The sequence below is a fragment of the Gallus gallus genome, chromosome 3, assembly GCF_016699485.2.
Source record: "Gallus gallus isolate bGalGal1 chromosome 3, bGalGal1.mat.broiler.GRCg7b, whole genome shotgun sequence".
NCBI lineage: Eukaryota > Metazoa > Chordata > Aves > Galliformes > Phasianidae > Gallus > Gallus gallus.
The window spans coordinates 105,427,835-105,444,279 of NC_052534.1; the positions used below are offsets into that span (position 1 = coordinate 105,427,835).

General features: G+C 50.2%; 1 protein-coding gene and 1 long non-coding RNA gene across 6 annotated transcripts in view; one reads left to right on the forward strand and one right to left on the reverse strand.

Annotated features, from left to right (window-relative positions):
- NCOA1 (nuclear receptor coactivator 1) overlaps positions 1-3,123 on the reverse strand; it is a 156,427-nt gene extending 153,304 nt beyond the window's left edge. For all 4 annotated transcript variants that reach the window (XM_025148795.3, NM_001012882.2, XM_015285107.4 and 1 more), the window contains exon 1: positions 2,821-3,123. The gene's annotated coding sequence lies outside the window, so the exon portion shown is untranslated. The remainder of the gene's footprint in view (positions 1-2,820) is intronic.
- Positions 1,771-14,843, forward strand: LOC101750809. Of its 2 annotated transcripts, none has more exons than XR_005858629.2 (3): positions 1,771-2,212; positions 8,631-8,739; positions 10,760-14,843. It is a non-coding gene; the product is annotated as an uncharacterized LOC101750809 (long non-coding RNA). The 2 variants fall into 2 exon arrangements; XR_003074613.3 differs by lacking the exon at positions 1,771-2,212 and adding an exon at positions 6,292-7,899.
- Positions 14,844-16,445: the final 1,602 nt, after the last annotated feature.

The following is a 16,445-nucleotide window of genomic DNA, read 5'->3' on the forward strand; positions in this document are numbered from 1 at the left end:
CCTGGTTAGAATATTTACCTGTTACTCCGTGCCATTCCTGCTGAAAACCCTGTCTTTAAAGGAAGAATCCAACTTGAAAATCTATTTTGTTTTAATTCCTCCTCTTTGATCAAGGAGATAAGAGCCACGCTTCAAAGAAACACAGTCAACCAGGCAAAACAAGAATAACTTGTAATATAAATAGTTTCCTTAAACAAAATACACTGTTTTTCAGCCGGCAAACTATTTATGCAGGGGACGGGGTATTTATAGCAGCAGCGCTCACACCTTCATTTCTGACAATCCCTGCACAAGCTCATGCAAATCACCCCCCTCGGATCAGCAAGCAACAAGGTGCTGATCTCCAGCAGATCGCTTCGTTGGAGATACGCCCGTCCAATTAAGCCTAAATCGTCCCAAAGGCATCACAGATTTGCAAGCAGCCCACCCGAGAGCCGCGCTGAGAGACCACGGCAAAGTCAACAGAGGGCACATGTTCCCCAGCGTGGACTTTTACAACGTGAGAATGACAGCGATACGACTCCAATAAACCCCGGCTGGAAGTGTATGACTAATTTTACGAATTAGTCACGCAATTGTGAGCATGTGTCTTAGCATTATCAGAGGGCAAGGCTCGGGGAAAACATGAGCACTAGAATCAAAGTGAGTAAGATGCAAAGGCCTTCTGCCTCTCCCCCCCCCCCCCCCCAGCCCCCTGCTCCCCTCCCGGGATGCCTGTTTGTTTTGGAAGCGGGCATTCGCGCTGCCATGTTGTTTGGCAACATCTTCCAAACAGCAGATACCCATCTTGAGCAAATAAGTGGAGATTTCACATTTCATCATGCCCATTGGCTGTGAGCCAGGTAGGCTGCTGCAAGAGTTACTACTGGTTATTATCTACCATTGAGAGCAGTTTGTCCCCTCAAGTGGCAACTTGAACTTTAATCAGTTTCATAAAACAGAGCTGAAGGGCTTCGCCACTTCCTGGGCTGCCCAGCACATGTGTGGCTTTAACTCTCCCTTTTGTGGCTTTACAATGTTTCTCCGTGGAAGAGGCCTGGGTATACAGCACCACTACACAGCTCCATCCTGAGATACACTTTTTACTTTCACTTATACAAAAGCAAGCTGACCTTTAGAGCGTGTATATAGTTACAGAGGCGGAAGAGCACGGCCTCTGACCTGCAGTGGGACGGCACATCTCTACAGAAGTCAACAGAGCATCTTTCTTCTTCATGCAAGTTTATCGGCCCAGAGCTGTGGGTGCCCCATCCCTGGAGGTGCCCAAGGCCATGGATGGGCCCTGAGCAGCCCGAGCTGGTGGAGGCACCCAGCTCATGGTTGGGGCTGGGACTGGGGGGGCTGCAAGGTCCCTTCCAACCCAAGCCACGCTATGATTCTATCACCTTACAACTGGACGTGCCAGGTGTATCGCTCATTCACACACAACACACATACACGCACGCACATTTCCTACACGCACACGTATATCCTGCCAGCCCACGCTAACCAGGACTATTTTTTAGCCCCAACCAGCAACACAAAGAGCTGAGCCCTGAGCCGGGCTGAAGAACGCGCAGGCACCACCCACGCCAGCCCAAATTTCCAGTGACAATCCACTTTGCTGTGTCACTCTTTTATGTTTCTTTTTTGGCCGTGCCACGTTCGGGAAGCAAAAATCCAACCCCTACCGCCAGCCGATCCAACTTCCAATGGAAGAAAGCAGAACCCGACGGGAGTCCCCACCTTCCTGCCTCCCAACCGCGCTCGGCCGGGCTCACAACCGCAGGAGCATCGCATCGCATCGCATCGCATCGCATCGCGCCGTACCGCACCGCACCGCCCTGACCCACTTCTCAGTGCCGAAAGGTCAAAGCGCACCTCGGAAACGGAGGGATTTCGGCACATCTAACAGCCGACGTCGGAAGGAAGGAAGCAGCTTTTCCGCAACAGATTTTCTACCGCTAAATGTCACATGCCAGCGGGCAGTCCCGTGTCCCCCCCCAACCTCCTTCCCCCCCCCCTCTCGCACACACAGCACCGGCGCTGCGGGGTCACCGCTGCACGAGTGGGAGACAGACGGAGCACGGCGAGGACCCAAAACTTGAGGCGCGCCACGTCTGCCCCCACAAACAGCGCCATTTCTCGCCGGCACAACCCTCAAAGCCATCGGAAAGCCCTACGGCTTCTTTTCCAAGCCTTCCAACTGCCAGTGTCCAACTTGCAGCTGGAGGTGGGTCACCGGGGGGCGGGTGGGTGATGGGGGGGTTGCAGCGTGCAAACAAAGAGCTGTCACCGTGTCACCACCGCCCCGTCACCATGTCACCAGCGCCGTGTCACCGTGCCACCAGCCCCGGGGGCCGCAGGCCCGCACTCCGCCTTCAGCCATCTTCCCCAGGCTTCCGAGGGGCTGCGCAGAAGGGGGGGAAGGGGGGGGGGGGTGGAGAATGGAGCGGGGTTGGGAGAGGGGTGGGGGGGGTACGGGGGAAGCGCTGCTTTTCCCCACTTTATTTCATCCACTTTCAGCGTTTCAATATTATTTTAAAAAGAAAGAAGGGGGAGAAGGAGAAGGGACGGGGGGTGTTTAGGCCCCGCAGCGCTGGCCCGCGGATCCCCCCCCCCCACACACACACCCTCCCTTCTCTCCCCCCGAGGAGGGGTCGCGGTGCGCACACGGAGGGGCACAGCGCTCCGCCCGCCGCCATGGCAGCCCCGGGCCGCCCCGTGCCCGCCCCCGCCGTGACAGCTGCGCCTCCCCGCGGGCCTGGGGCTGCCCCCGGGGCCCGACACACCCCCACCTCCCGCCTTCCCTCCTCCCCGTTCCCCCGTGCGCTCACCCACCTGCCGCCGCCCGGCTGACAGCCGCTCCGCTCCGTTCCCCCCCCCCCCCGGCTCCGCGGGCTCAGGGCCGCCGCGTTCAAACGGGCGACAGCGACTCCCCCGGCCGGAGGCGGGCGGCGGGGCGGCCCGGGGGGAGACCGCCGCGAGCGATGAGCGATGAGAGGAGGAGAAGGAGGAGGAGGAGGCGGCGGGCGCTGCTGGGGCCCCGGTTCCCGCTGCGGGGCTCCCGGGCACCCGGGGCCCCCTGCCTAGGCGGCGCGGCTCGGCTGCGGGGCTCCGGCTCTGCTCGCCGCGATCCCTCCCGGCGGGACGGGGCGGAGCCGGGGACGGAGGACGAGGGGGCGGTGTCGGAGGAGGCCTAACCCCAACCCTCCTCCTCCTCCTCCTCCTCCTCCTCCTCTCAGCCGCCATCTTCCCTCCCCCCCTCACTCCTCCCTCTCCGCCGCCTCCCGCTGCAGCTCGGCGGAGCTCGTGCTGTGGGGTAGCGGAGGAGCCGGGCGGGCCGCCGGCCGCCATCGTCCCCCCCTCGGCGCGCGGGCGCAGCGCTGGGAGGGGGAGGGAAGGGGGCGGCGGGCGCCATCTTGGCAGCGAGGGGGGGTGGGAGGGGGCGGGCCTGGTGTCGCGGGGGGGCCGCGCCGGAGCCCTGGGCACCGCGGCCCTGCCGTCACCTCAGCGCCGAGTGACACGCGGGTGCCGCCGTGGGGAGCCGCTGCTGAGCCCGTGGCGTGGCACGGGGCTTAGCCGAACCGTTCTCCGCGTTCCCACCCGCAGTGTGGCCTCGCAGTTGCTTCAGCAGCGTCTCTTTGCACCAGAAGTCACCCGCCGGGTTTAGTTTCCCAACACTGCGCTCATAGAATCAACCAGCTTGGAAAAGACCTCTGAGATCACCGACCCCAACCCCACCATGCCCACTGCCCGCATTCCTCAGTGCCACATCCCCTGGTTCTGGAACACCTCCATGGACGGTGACCCCACCACCTCCCCGGGAAGCTGTGCCACTGCAGCACTGCTCTTACTGAGAAGAAATTGTTCCTAATATCCAACCCGACCCTCCCCTGGCACAACTTGAGGCCGTCACCTCTCATCCTATCACTGTTATTTGGGAGCAGAGGCCGACCCCCACCTCACCACAACCTCCTTTCAGGAGCTGTAGGGAGCAATGAGGTCTCCCCTGAGCTTTTCTGCTCTGGACTGACCCATACCAGCTCCCTCAGTGGCTCCCCGTAACTCTTTTGCTCCAGAAGCTCCCTAGGATCGTTAAGGTTGAAAAAGACTTCTCAGATCACCACATTCCCCCTCCTCTGAGGCATCAAAACCTCTGGCAGTTGTCTCAGATGGGCTCTACGAACTGCTTTATCGCATCCTGGCTGTATCTCGTTACATTATTCATCGTCTCTGTGGAGCTGTGAAATCCCCAAACACCTTATGTGTCACGAGGTAAAACAGCTCAATGGGTTGAATGGTTAAAATAAGCCCGAGCTTCAGGTGGCTCATTCTTTTCCGTGGGGGCTCTTTATTCCTCTGGGACTTGAGAGAGCATTTGTTACAGCAGAACAAATCGGCCCTGAAAGGCCCGGCCAAACACATGAGATCGCACATCCACCCACACCATCTGAACGTTGTCTTCCTTGGAAACCTGCGTCTTCGAGGGGGATCCACACCGCTACCTCTCTGCTTTCCAAAGAGGAAAGCCCCGCAGATGTGTTTCATAACTGCCTCTTTATCTCTGGGACGGGATGGGCAGGCTGAGCCCGAATTAACCCTTTGGCAGGTGGAAGGCATGGGGACAGTGATGGTGGGCATGCTGGTTGTTTTTCCTCGTTTGGGGATCAAGAAGGCTTCTCCTGGGCTATTATTCCAGCATGGTTAACTGCATTTGTCAATAAGATGGTGTATATTTTGCCCATCTTCAGCTAGGCAAACTGTTGATTAACTTTATATATATATGTATTCATCTATAAAGGATTTCAGGCTCGTGTACGTGAACAAAAACACTGAAACAAGTGAGAAAGCAGCAGAGAAACAACGCAAAGAGGAGCAGTGACCTGCGATCGTACACCCAGAACAAATCCTCTGCTGCGGAACTCACACTGTCTGCGAGGCAACGAAGGAACACTTCTGATTCCCCTTTAATTGCATACTTAGCAGGGGCTGGGGCAACGCTCCGCGCCGCTGCATGCTGCTGCATGACCCTTTGTTGCAACACATCTAGGTGGAAGTGCTAATAGATTCCTTCTGGTCCTGCTCCCTTTGTGACAGCAGCGAGGGAGGAAGCTGTGCAAGTCCCCGAGTTGTGCGAGCTGCCAGCTCTGCACTGCCTCTGCAGGCTGTGCCCACTTCGCCTTTACTCAGGCAGAAAATGCTCAGCCTTCCCCGCTAACACAAAGTCATAGGGCTTGATGTTAGGATACTCCCCTGCACGGATCCCTCATGAGAACGTAGCTATGAGCTAATCTCAGGCAGGAGGAGCGTTTTAAGTTTTCGGTGATATTAACACCGAGGGGTAAAAAACCATTTTTTATTACTTTAATCTGCAAGTTAATTTTTAAATGGAATGCGGGTACAAACAATGCCGTTTTTAAGTACATTACGGTGCTGTCAGGCTGTGACAATTTAAATGAATGAGACTTCAGAACGTATTATGAAAAAGATTAAATGTCTCATTCAAATACACATGGCAAAAATGAAATCCATCAGCAAAATGAAATAATTGTTTTAAAACTGCCTGGAATTAAATCCAAAACAAAGGCCCCCCCTACCACGTAATTGAGGCTGCGGTGGGTGAGACTTTATCTGAGAGCAGCTTTAATTTCCAGCTGACTGCAAATGACAAATAATTTACTGTTGCGAGATCTTTCTCGCCTGAGCACTTTGTAAAACAAGATGATATGATTACCTTTGTTTTACATTTACAAAGTGCTGTTTAAGAGGCTTAAGTGGAGGTCAAGCAACAAGCGAGCGATTGTGGGATCGCCAGCCAAAACAGCGTGGAGGTTTTCTGGTTGCCGTGGTCCCTATTGCACGCTGTCACCAGCAGTCCAGTTTCGCATGCAACTCAATTGGGCTAAAGGCCATTTTCAGGTTGTAGTTCAATTTATGAAGCAGCTCTGTCACGTTGGATATTAAGGAAAAAATCTCCTCCAAAAGAGCAGTGCTGCAGTGGCACAGCTGCCCAGGGAGGCGGTGGGGTCACCATCCCTGGGGGTGTTCCAGAACCGTGGGGATGTGGCACTGAGGGACGTGGGCAGTGGGCATGGGGTTGGATTGGGTGATTTAGAGGTCTTTCACAGTTTTCATGGTTCTATCATAGACTCATAGAATGGCCTGGGTTGAAAAGGACCACAATGATCATCTGGTTCCAACCCCCTGCTATGTGCAGGGTCGCCAACCAGCAGACCAGGCTGCCCAGAGCCACATCCAGCCTGGCCTTGAATGCCTCCAGGGATGGGGCATCCACAGCCTCCTTGGGCAACCTGTTCAGTGCGTCACCACCCTCTGAGTGAAAAACTTCCTCCTAATATCCAACCTACACCTCCCCTGTCTCAGTTTAAGACCATTCCCCCTTGTCCTATCACTATCCACCCCCTGTGATTCTAAGAGATTCTTGTAAGCCACAAGTAGCCACTGTATAGTCATTAGGAAGGTAACATTATTAGTGTTGAGTCCTTTAAAGCTTCTTGGCCATATTCAGCACTGTAATAGGTAATTTCTTTGATGATAGTACTGCATCCACTTGTTGTGAGCATGCTTCCTTAGAGCTTCACGTGCCCTCTGAATTTGGGCTTGATTCTATTCCATGCTGAGCCCTCGATGAGTGTGGAGCTCTTCACCTTCCTTATCTGTTAAAAATGTCATGGAGATGTTATAATCTGTCTAGCTGAGGGTTAAGAATGCTGGGAGTGGCAGCAGCAGAAGGAACAAATGGCAGAAGGTACAAGAATGGCATTTGGTGGTGGCATCCGGACGAGCAGGTCATTGCAGTACAGGTGTACCCACAGAGAGGCTGTCCACCTGCAGGCAGCCAGCGTGCTCACAGGGATGGCCTCTCCATGGAGTGAAGCAGCACTGCTGGTTCCTTCCAGAGGAGGAATAAGTGAGACCTGAGGACGGATACCCCTTGTCCTCCAGCTCGTCCCAATGGGAGGCAAAGCCCCGGCTAGAACTTGGCACTTCTGAGCATAGGAGTGGGAGAATACCGTAGAATCATTTGAGTTGGAGGGGCCCTTAAAGGCCACGTGGTCCAACTCCCTGCACTGAACAGGGCCACCCACATCTCCATCAGTGCTCACAGCCCCATCCAGCCTGACCTCGGCTGTCTGCAGAGGTGGGGCTTCCACCATCTCTGGGCAACCTGTGCCAGCGCCTCACCATCTTGACTGTAAAAAAAACTTCTTTCTTATACCCAATCTACATTTCCCCTCTTTGAGTTTGAGGCCATTTCCCCTTGTCCTATCAATATGACTGAAATGAGCTTTAATTTTTCTCCTCTTTTCTCAGGTCTCTGCAGGTGCACTGCGCTGTTGCTGCCGCAGTGTGCCATCATTTCCTGTGTGACAGTCTTTAAGACCACCACAAGGTGTGAAAGTTTCGGGTTTTTCTCAGCAGAGGATGCACTTTGCTAACGCAACACCCCATGCCAAGAGCTGGACATTTTAACACACCGATTTAACCCCTTTTTCCATACCTCTTATTTATACAACATTGCAGCCACACCGTAGCCGAGATGAACGCACAAGCCCATGAAGGTTAACTGGTTGTTGCACATGCAGACACCTCCTTAGCCCATGAGGCTGATGCAGCACCTCGGCCTGGCTGCACACTGCAGTGCTCGCAGCACACTGGGATGAAATCCTTCCCGGGATGGTTGGAGGCAGCGCCTGCTCCCAGCACCGCTCAGGGAAGCCTTAATGAAAAGCAGCTCATCAGCAGTTACGTAACCTAATGATAATCCAGCTCAGGCCGGGCAATGCTTAAAGCCACAGCGTCTCTCTGCTGTGACCTATTTTATGCTCGATGCAAGGGCAAAAGTATGCAGTGTGTAACTTCGCCGGGTCTCTTACGTCGAGTCGTTGCCTGTCGGTAGGAAAGCCCCTCGCATGTGTTTCTTCTGCTTTCTTGGATGCAAAGCGACCGCCCTGGGTTTGTTGGTGGCTTTTTATGGCATTGGTTCCAGGCGCAGGCTCGGCTCACAGCAAATCGTAAACAATTGGGAGGAAAACACTTAATGTTCCGCAGGAAACTCAGAGTGCTTTTAATTTCAGCTTCAGAAGCTGCAGAGGGTCTGGGGGTATCTCGCAAAGCACTCCTAATGCTGCGTCGAACCACACAGAAAGCTTTTGTGTTTTTATTAGACCTCGGAGACCAAAAATGTGTGCTCCCACATTCCAGGGTCATATTTACATTTGACTTAAGAAATTCATTACGATCGCGCTGGCATAACTGAGACTCACACAAGTGGGCAGCCCCCGCCGTTGTTTTTTACCTCTCAGTCTACAGAAATATCAACAAGAGATTAAAGGCAGAGATGTTGATTCAGATCTCAGCATTTAATCTGACCACAGATGGTGTCAAAGAGGGACAGCCATGCAAAATAGCAACAGATTTTTTCCTAAACAATCCCTTTTTTGTTTAAGGGAGAGCGAGTCGCCCAATTTAAAATATAGAGGAAATCTCAGTTTCCTACAGTCCTCCTCCTGGAGAGCTTTGAGGCGTTATGAATGGGCTGATTTCTGTTAATGATTAATAACGTGTTTATATTTCTCCGCTTAACTAAAGTTATTATTGTAACTATTATTAATTCCTATCTTCAGTAGGGTAAATACACCGTTCCTCATCACGCCGGACAAGTTAATGACACAGCTGGTTGCAGAAAGGAGCTTGTAACGTTGCGCCGAGCTGAAGAAACACCGCCTGTTATGTGTAGGTATATTCATTTTAGAATACACGCTGACACAGAACCTCGTTGATTTGGCCTCAGTGATGCCAAGACTCTGTATTTACTACCATGGGGAATAGCAGGCTTCGCACAAATCTCTTACCAGGCGTAGTACTTAGTGCCAATGGATTCCTGCAGCAGGTTGTTGCTCAATGAGTTTTTAAAAGCTGATCCTTCGTGCCCGATGTTAGGCAGCTCCCAGTCAGAAGTTCAATTACTTCATAAAGATTTACAAAAGCTCACGTTGGTAGAGATATTGCTTGACGTTTAAAAGGAATAACAATAATAATAATAATAAAGTTGTGACTGTATTTGTTGACGTTTGGAACATCTTCCTGTGGAGCTTGTAACCAAAACACGGCTGCGTTGCACTCGTGTTTTAGAAACAGAAAGTGGAACTAAATGCAATTTATTAAAATAGTGTGGCTGATTATAAACTCTAAAGGGAAATCAAGTAACCTCATTTCTTTATCTCATCTGAGCAAAAGGCTAAAGCGGGGGGGGGTGGGGAGAGGCACTTCTTCAGTTAGTCTCTCAAGTGTTACTAATCACAGAAGTACCAAACGTTTGAAAATGCCTTCTTAAAAAGCTTCAGAGCCCTACGGGGTGGACTTCAATCAGAAGCTGAGGTGGTGTTTCCAGGTGACTGAGGGCTGAAGGGTAAGGGCTAAGCGGCTCCTTCCAGCACAGCCAGGGCACTGGGCTCATTGGCTGACGCTGCAAAGAAAAGAGTATTTTCTTCTTCCTTCCCGAAAGGATTTTTGTTTGTTGCTGACTTTATGGTATCAAATTAATACAAAATAGGGATTGACTGTTTTGGTCTGTATGCATGTGGCACGACAGCTCCTGTCAGGGTTGGTATAGCTTGTCCTTTTTTGGCAGTCACGCTGGAGAGACCAAGCACTGAACAGGGAATAAAACAGAGCTGTTCTCTAACCCTACAGAGCCGGTCCCACTGAGAACTCCCTCTATTTACTCATCTGCACTTAAAGACTGTCAGTTTTATTCAGATGTCTACTCAGTCTGCGAAATGCTTTCCTTAACCTACTTTTAATGCCTTTGAAGTATCATCTGCTTCACTAGTTTGAAGAGCACTAAAGCCCTCGTGCAGCCAATAGGCACTTAAGTGCTTACTTTTAAACCCATGAGCAGCTCCATGAGGCGCACAAGAATTGCCGCAGCGAGACAGATCTGTCAGTCCGTCTCCCTCACTCTTTTATCTCCAACAGCACTCGACACCAGATTCCTGCTGGCTTCCATGCCCCTTCCCCTGGGCGTGGATGCTTCCCCCGTGCTGATGCTGTACCATCAGCTTCCCCACTGATCGGGGCTCGTACAGCATGATGGATACCACCAGAGAGCTCAAACCCCACGGCAAGCTCTGGCTTTCTGTCCTGTCTATCCCTGCCAAGGATCACTTAACACTAAATCCCATTTAGTTGCACCTCCAAGCATTGGAATGGTGGAGTCCCCATCCCTGGAGGAGACCAAGAGCTGCGGAGATGTGGCACCGAGGGATGTGGTCCGTGGGCATGGTGGGGGTGGGCTGGGGTTGGACTCAGTGATAGTGGTCTTCTCCAACCTGAACGATTCCATGATTTTTTTCCCAAAGAATATCATTGACTCATGTTATGAATTGTCCTGAATATTCTTCTTATCCCTCAAAGATTCCTCTGTCTGCTCAGCTCCAGGCCTCAGTGAAATCCTGTGCGGTTAATTAGGTCCTTACTTGTAGCAGAGACTCCTGCAGAGGCGGATGCTTTAACCTGGATAACAGATGCACCAGAAGTGATTAGAAATGCAAGAAAAAACACGGGAAGCAATCAAAGAGGGAGGAAAGAGGTAAAGGTGATGCTTTGCAGGATAAGTGGGAAGCAGTGCTTGCAGTTAAATGGGATGAACTCCATCATATCAAATCAAGGTACAAAGGGGAAATAGAGACCCTTGTCACAACCTGAAATTTATAGGTCACAAACGAAATTTTCTCTGTTTTGTCCTTCATAGGTAGCACGGAAGAGGAATGAGGATCCACTGCATGATTCCATCAGTCTACAATTCTATGATTCAACATTTTTCTTTGCTTTGGTTGCTTTTCTTCCCCATTTATGCATATGGAACAACTTTCCCTGTTGGTCAGCTGCTGTGGCTGCAGATAGGAGCAAGAAGGGAGCTGGAGCAGAGCAAGGGCAGGGAAAATTGGTCCAATTCAGTGACAGTTCCAGCCTCAAACACGGGTAGCTCTGTGTGTCTCCTGCTATCAGTCTGTGCTACTCCTGCAGCAAGCTGGATCCATGACATTGCCAGTGCTTTGGGGTGCTGGCATCCGGGCTCTGAGCTCATGAGGGTCCTATGTGAGGTTAGAGAATCACACTATCATGAAATTATGGAATCATTAGGGGTTAGGAGGGACCTCTGGAGATCATCAACCCCCTGCTAAAGCAGGTTCTCTGCAGTCAGTACAAATGGCAATAACCTGACTTGGAGAGGTTGCCTGTGCTCTGGCTGGCTGAAAATTACTACGAAGAAGATTTACAGTGGAGCACTGTCGTTGGAGTGACCAGAGATGTGAAAGGAGAATCAACATGCCCATTAAAACTGAATGAATGTAAAATCCCACAGCAGAGTGGAAACTGAAACTGGGAATGGGAAGTGCTCAGATTGTGTCTCTGTCCTTTTGGTATACGGGATCCTCCCCGAGCAAGCAGCAACCTGTCGTTTCAGCAATGCAAGGCTTCCCCTCAGTGGCAACAAGGCAGCAGGGTGTCCTGCTGCTACACCACAATAAAAGCATTTTGCTTTTTTTTTTTTTTTTTCTTCAAAGGCAAAGTCCAGTAAAAATGTGGCTCTGAAGTAAAGGAAATATTTACAGCAGAGGCTGCTGGCTGGGCTGGGTGTAATGGTATACAGCAATACAAGAGGCCAAAGTGATACTACTTTATGAGCCAAGAGTTTTTAACTCTTTTGGTATAGGAGACAGCTGCCTACACGAGGCACTTAGGGAACAAATGAAACTTGAGCGGTGTCATACTGGGATCATAGAATATGGACAAAAGCAACAGAAAGGAGTATATTTTTTTACAAGAAAAGGATTAACTGGAGAACAGTGGTTGCAGTGCTAAAGCTCCTACCCAAGTGCAGCTGGCGAGATTGCTGACAGCGCAGGGGGCTCTCCCAGAAATGAGTTCTTCCTGCAAAAATACCCATCCCCATCAACATCTATTATCTAAAAGGTGATGTCCAGGTTGATTTAATTTCCAGTCCTGGAAATGAAATGGGACCATGGTATTAGGAGACATGTGAGCTCAGATTATGCATACAAAAAAGACGACAGCCAAATTGTCTATGTACGGGCAGACTGCATTTGCCTTACCCCAAAAGATTTACCAGTTGCTATGGTTACTCAATATTACAGCTCAATAGATTGGTAATGTGAACTGATAGATCTAGAAATACACTGCAAGATGGAATTAAAGAGGTCCTGCTGAAACACAGCCTGAAAAATCCTGTGCTCCTGATGAGGCGGAAACACTTTGCTGCTGACGGGCTGGTCATGGTTCCCAGATGCGTGGCAGGGGTCCCACCAAATAGCAGTGAGATGTGTGCTTGGTGTCTTGTGCAGCCAGAGGTGTAAAACACACGTCAAAGGGATAATAAAACACAGTCCAAACTGTCTCACATGGAATCTCTTGAGTAAATCATGGCCGAGTCTCAGCAAGTACAGGGAGGAGGCAAAGGCTGGCAGCAAGCAAGAAGTCTTTCTATGAAGTTTGAAAATCAGCAGAGGTTTCAAGAGCTGATCACCCTAAGCTGCAGCTGTGCTGCAGGTGGCTTATTTCAACCCTGAGCCCTTTTTTGTTGAGTTTTGTTCCTTCTTCTTTTGAGGAGGGAGAGTGAGAATGGTATGGTGGAGCAGAGCTTCCCATTGGGGTGACTCCTCAGTGCCCACCATTGTCCTTCACCCAGAAGAGAGAGTTTAAGGGAAGATTTTCCCCCACTTCATATTCCATTGCAATTATCACCAACTTCATCTGCCACTGCAGTGTGCTGACTTGATTTGCATCGATTCCCCTGAACTATACCTAATTTCTCCAGACACTGCCAACAGGAGTCCCACCTGCAAGTCCCACCCTAACTGCTCCTCTCCCAGTCAGATTTTACTCAATGCGTTAAAAACTCAACACACTGCCCTATTACAGGTTGCTGTGGTCACAAAATAGATTGGATTGTAAGTGATGTTAAAGTTTAGCATTTAGTTTCAACCCAGCGTGGGGTTGCCAACCAATGATGGCAGATGGAAGACCAAAACCAGGCGTTTCTTTGTGCTTTTTGTCTCCCAGCTCCTTTTGGTGCAGCTGTTCCCCAGCTCCAACAGACCAGCTGCTGCTGGGAGAGCACGAGAAGGGAAAAGTCCGTGGCACAACGGTGCGGAAAGTGGGAAGCAGAGACCTCCATCAGCAAAATGGGAAAGCAGAATTTCTCTTCCATAGGGGTTTAGTAAGGGGAAATTCAGAAATGACCAAGTTTGAGTGCTGTGCTGGTACAGAGACGATGGAGGTCAAAGGTAGGAATGGAGTGGGGAGAAATATGACAGTTTTTAAAGGGCAGCCAGGGAAGAAATGCAAACATTGAGAGCGTTTTAAAGAAGCAAAGAGATGAAAACCAGCCTGAAAAAAACACATTAAATCAGAAAAATTGCCACAACAACTAAAGCAGAGAATAGGAAGAGAAAAAGGAAAGCCCAAAGGGATCGTAATGCAATCTTCTTTTTACTTACAGCTTCGACTCTTCATTCAATTTTTTGAATGCCAGCTTCATTAGTGGTTTTGGCTAGGCCCTTACAAACAAATCAGGCAGCACTTTACCAACACCCGCCTGCGAGGAGGTGAGAGGCTTTAGGAAGTCACACATCGTCCTTTTTAGCTGGCTGGGGTAGCCCTGCTGATGGGAAAATCGGCCAAGAGGACACCAAGGCTGGCATTGGGTTTTCCACTGACTTCTTAGAAAGCATGCTCTTGTTCTGCAGCAAAAACAAAGAAAGAAAGAAAGAAAAAAAAACCAACCCACCAACATTCTGCAGGGTTTGTCCTGCTGAAAAGGCAGAAAAGATACTGTTAGAAAAGGTTGGTGCACTCCCACTACTGACACAGCATCTCCAAAAGAGATGATAACATACAGATTGGAAAGCCAACAGTGCACAACTGGAAATGTCCTTCCATTGAATAGTTCTTTGCCGAAAGGTCTTGTACAACCATTGGAACCATCTTCATGAGCAAGGTTATGCCAGAGGATGGCACCAAATGGAAGTTGGAGGCCTTGGGCCATCGAGATTTTGCATGGCCGTGAAACTTGCTGGGATTTTCTTCATGTTTTGCTCAGTGAGAAAGGGAAGGGACCAATCTCATGGGATTGTTTTGCTGCAAAGGGGGGGAGGAAAGGTTCCACGAGGGAATTTGGGCAAGTTTTATGTTGGAAGAGCAGGGCTGGGATGTGGCAATGGGACCCCTTGGAGCTGCGGATGGAGGTTGACACAACTAGGAAGTTGTTGAACTCACCGCTGTCTGCATCCTCATTAACGAAAATGAAGAGAACGCTTAAATGTAATTATACTTAATACAATACTTAAAGAAAAAACAACAGGATCCCCGATTTCAGTTTCTATTTGCGTAGTGCGATGAGATTCTGGCAGAGCAGTGTGAAAGCAATGAGGAAACACACGCCTTTGCAGCACTGCCTCCTAGCCCAGGGAAGAAACTTTCCTCTGTACCAGGGCTTCTCTCTGACACCTCTCACGTTCCTTTTGTTGGATTCTTTTCTATCCTTTTTTAACTTAACCTCCCTATTCCCACGGAAGCCTTGTTTCTCGTCTTTGTACTTGATCTCCTACATCAGAGAGCCGCTGCTTCTGCAGCCATGCAGCGCTTGCCCTGCCCATGCAGATGACAAATTAATCTAACATTTCACGTCCCAGAAATACTTATTATTTCTTCCCTCCCTTTTGTTCTTGCCATTGCAGTGCTGCTCAAGTGGGGAGCCTTGCCTCCCTGGGGGAGCTCCGCTTTCTTCCCAGGGAGACCGCAGCGAGTCCAAGGGCAGTGAAAAATGGAATATTATTTTCTTGCTGGCTTAGTGATTTTCATTTAGGATTCAGCAAATGCAGAGCCATCTGCTATGTATGAAATATCCAATAATAGTTCTCCAGTTGCTGAATTCAAAGTGGAAACAAGCCAGCAGAGTGCCTGGCTTGCCTCAGAGCTCCTCGGTGAGTGCACGCAGCCAAGATGCACCCATGGTTTTGCCACCTGAATGTAGAAGTGTTGCCAAAACCATGGCAACTTGGGGCTGGGACTAGAGGTCAGAAGAGTGAGGTTTTCTGTTTTCCCTCTGTTAGTGATCCTGATTGTTGTTCTTTATTTAGTGCGTGCATGGTGACATGGTATTTGCAAACCATAAAACCAATGTGTTTGCATGCAGAAGTGCTGGTTCTCTCCCCGGAAACTACAAGACCTTCACTATCAACTGGATGGTCTTCACAGTCCCCTCCAACCCAAACCATGACAGGATCCTATGATTGTATCAACTCACAGGTGCCAGAAACAGGTTCAGAAGTTCAAATAATAGCTTTGCTGCTTTTATTGAAATTCCTTAATTTCCTCTCCTTCCACGAAGTGAGCACCCTGTTACCTGCAGAACTATTTGGTAGCACTGATATTTCAGTTGTTGTTGTAGCACTGCTAGGCTGCATGAAGGAGACTGACCCAAAGATTTTCCCATCCTCTGTTTCAGACCATCTATGTTTGGGACCATCTATGTTTGGAACCATCTCTTTTGGACCATCTATGTTTGGGACCACCTATGTTTGGGTCTATCTATGTTTAGGACCATCTCTTTGGAGACATCTATGTTTGGGACCATCTATGACTGGGACCATCTCTGTGGAACTATTTCCTTGGCTACGGCTCTGGCTCTATGGCTGAGACCATCTATGACTTGGATCATCTATGTTTGGGACCATCTATGATTGGGACCATCTAGGCAGACCTCACCCACGCTGAGGATTTTAACATTAACACAGTCTCTCCAACATAGTTACACTGATGTAAACATCATATTAATACAGAATTGGTGCAAATTGTGGCTCATCGGGCGTACACTTTTTGTACGCAGAAATTTCCTTCTGCTCCTTTCTGCAGAGCGTGGCATACACTGGGGCGATAGTCTGCAGGTAGCTAGAGAAAGAGCAAAGATGGAGAACCTTCCTGGGCAAGATTTCCCATAAATATTTTCTAAAACAAGGTGTTTGAGCAGACGTGTTGCTGTCTTGCCACGATAAGGAGCGTGGGCACCTTCAAGTTGGGGGGTCTTTGGATTTTGCAGCCCAGGCACTTTTGCTGCTGGAGGGTGTTTGGAAAATGCTACAATGCCCGAATCCCTCAGGGTGGGGCTGGCTCTGTAGGGCTGGTGTGGGGAATGCTCTGTAGGGATGCAGACAGCACAGCCTTGCACCAACCCTGATGGGGCATTTTCACTGGTAATGGAGGGCTTTACCCTTTTAGGGTGTAAAAAATAGGCCGGGGTCTGCGTGACAACGGGAAGGAGCCAAGCACTGCCATGTCACCCATCCTCCTTATCCCTCGCTTTCAGGCTGCTCCCCAAAGTTTTAGGATAAAAAGAACAGTGCATTGCTATGCAC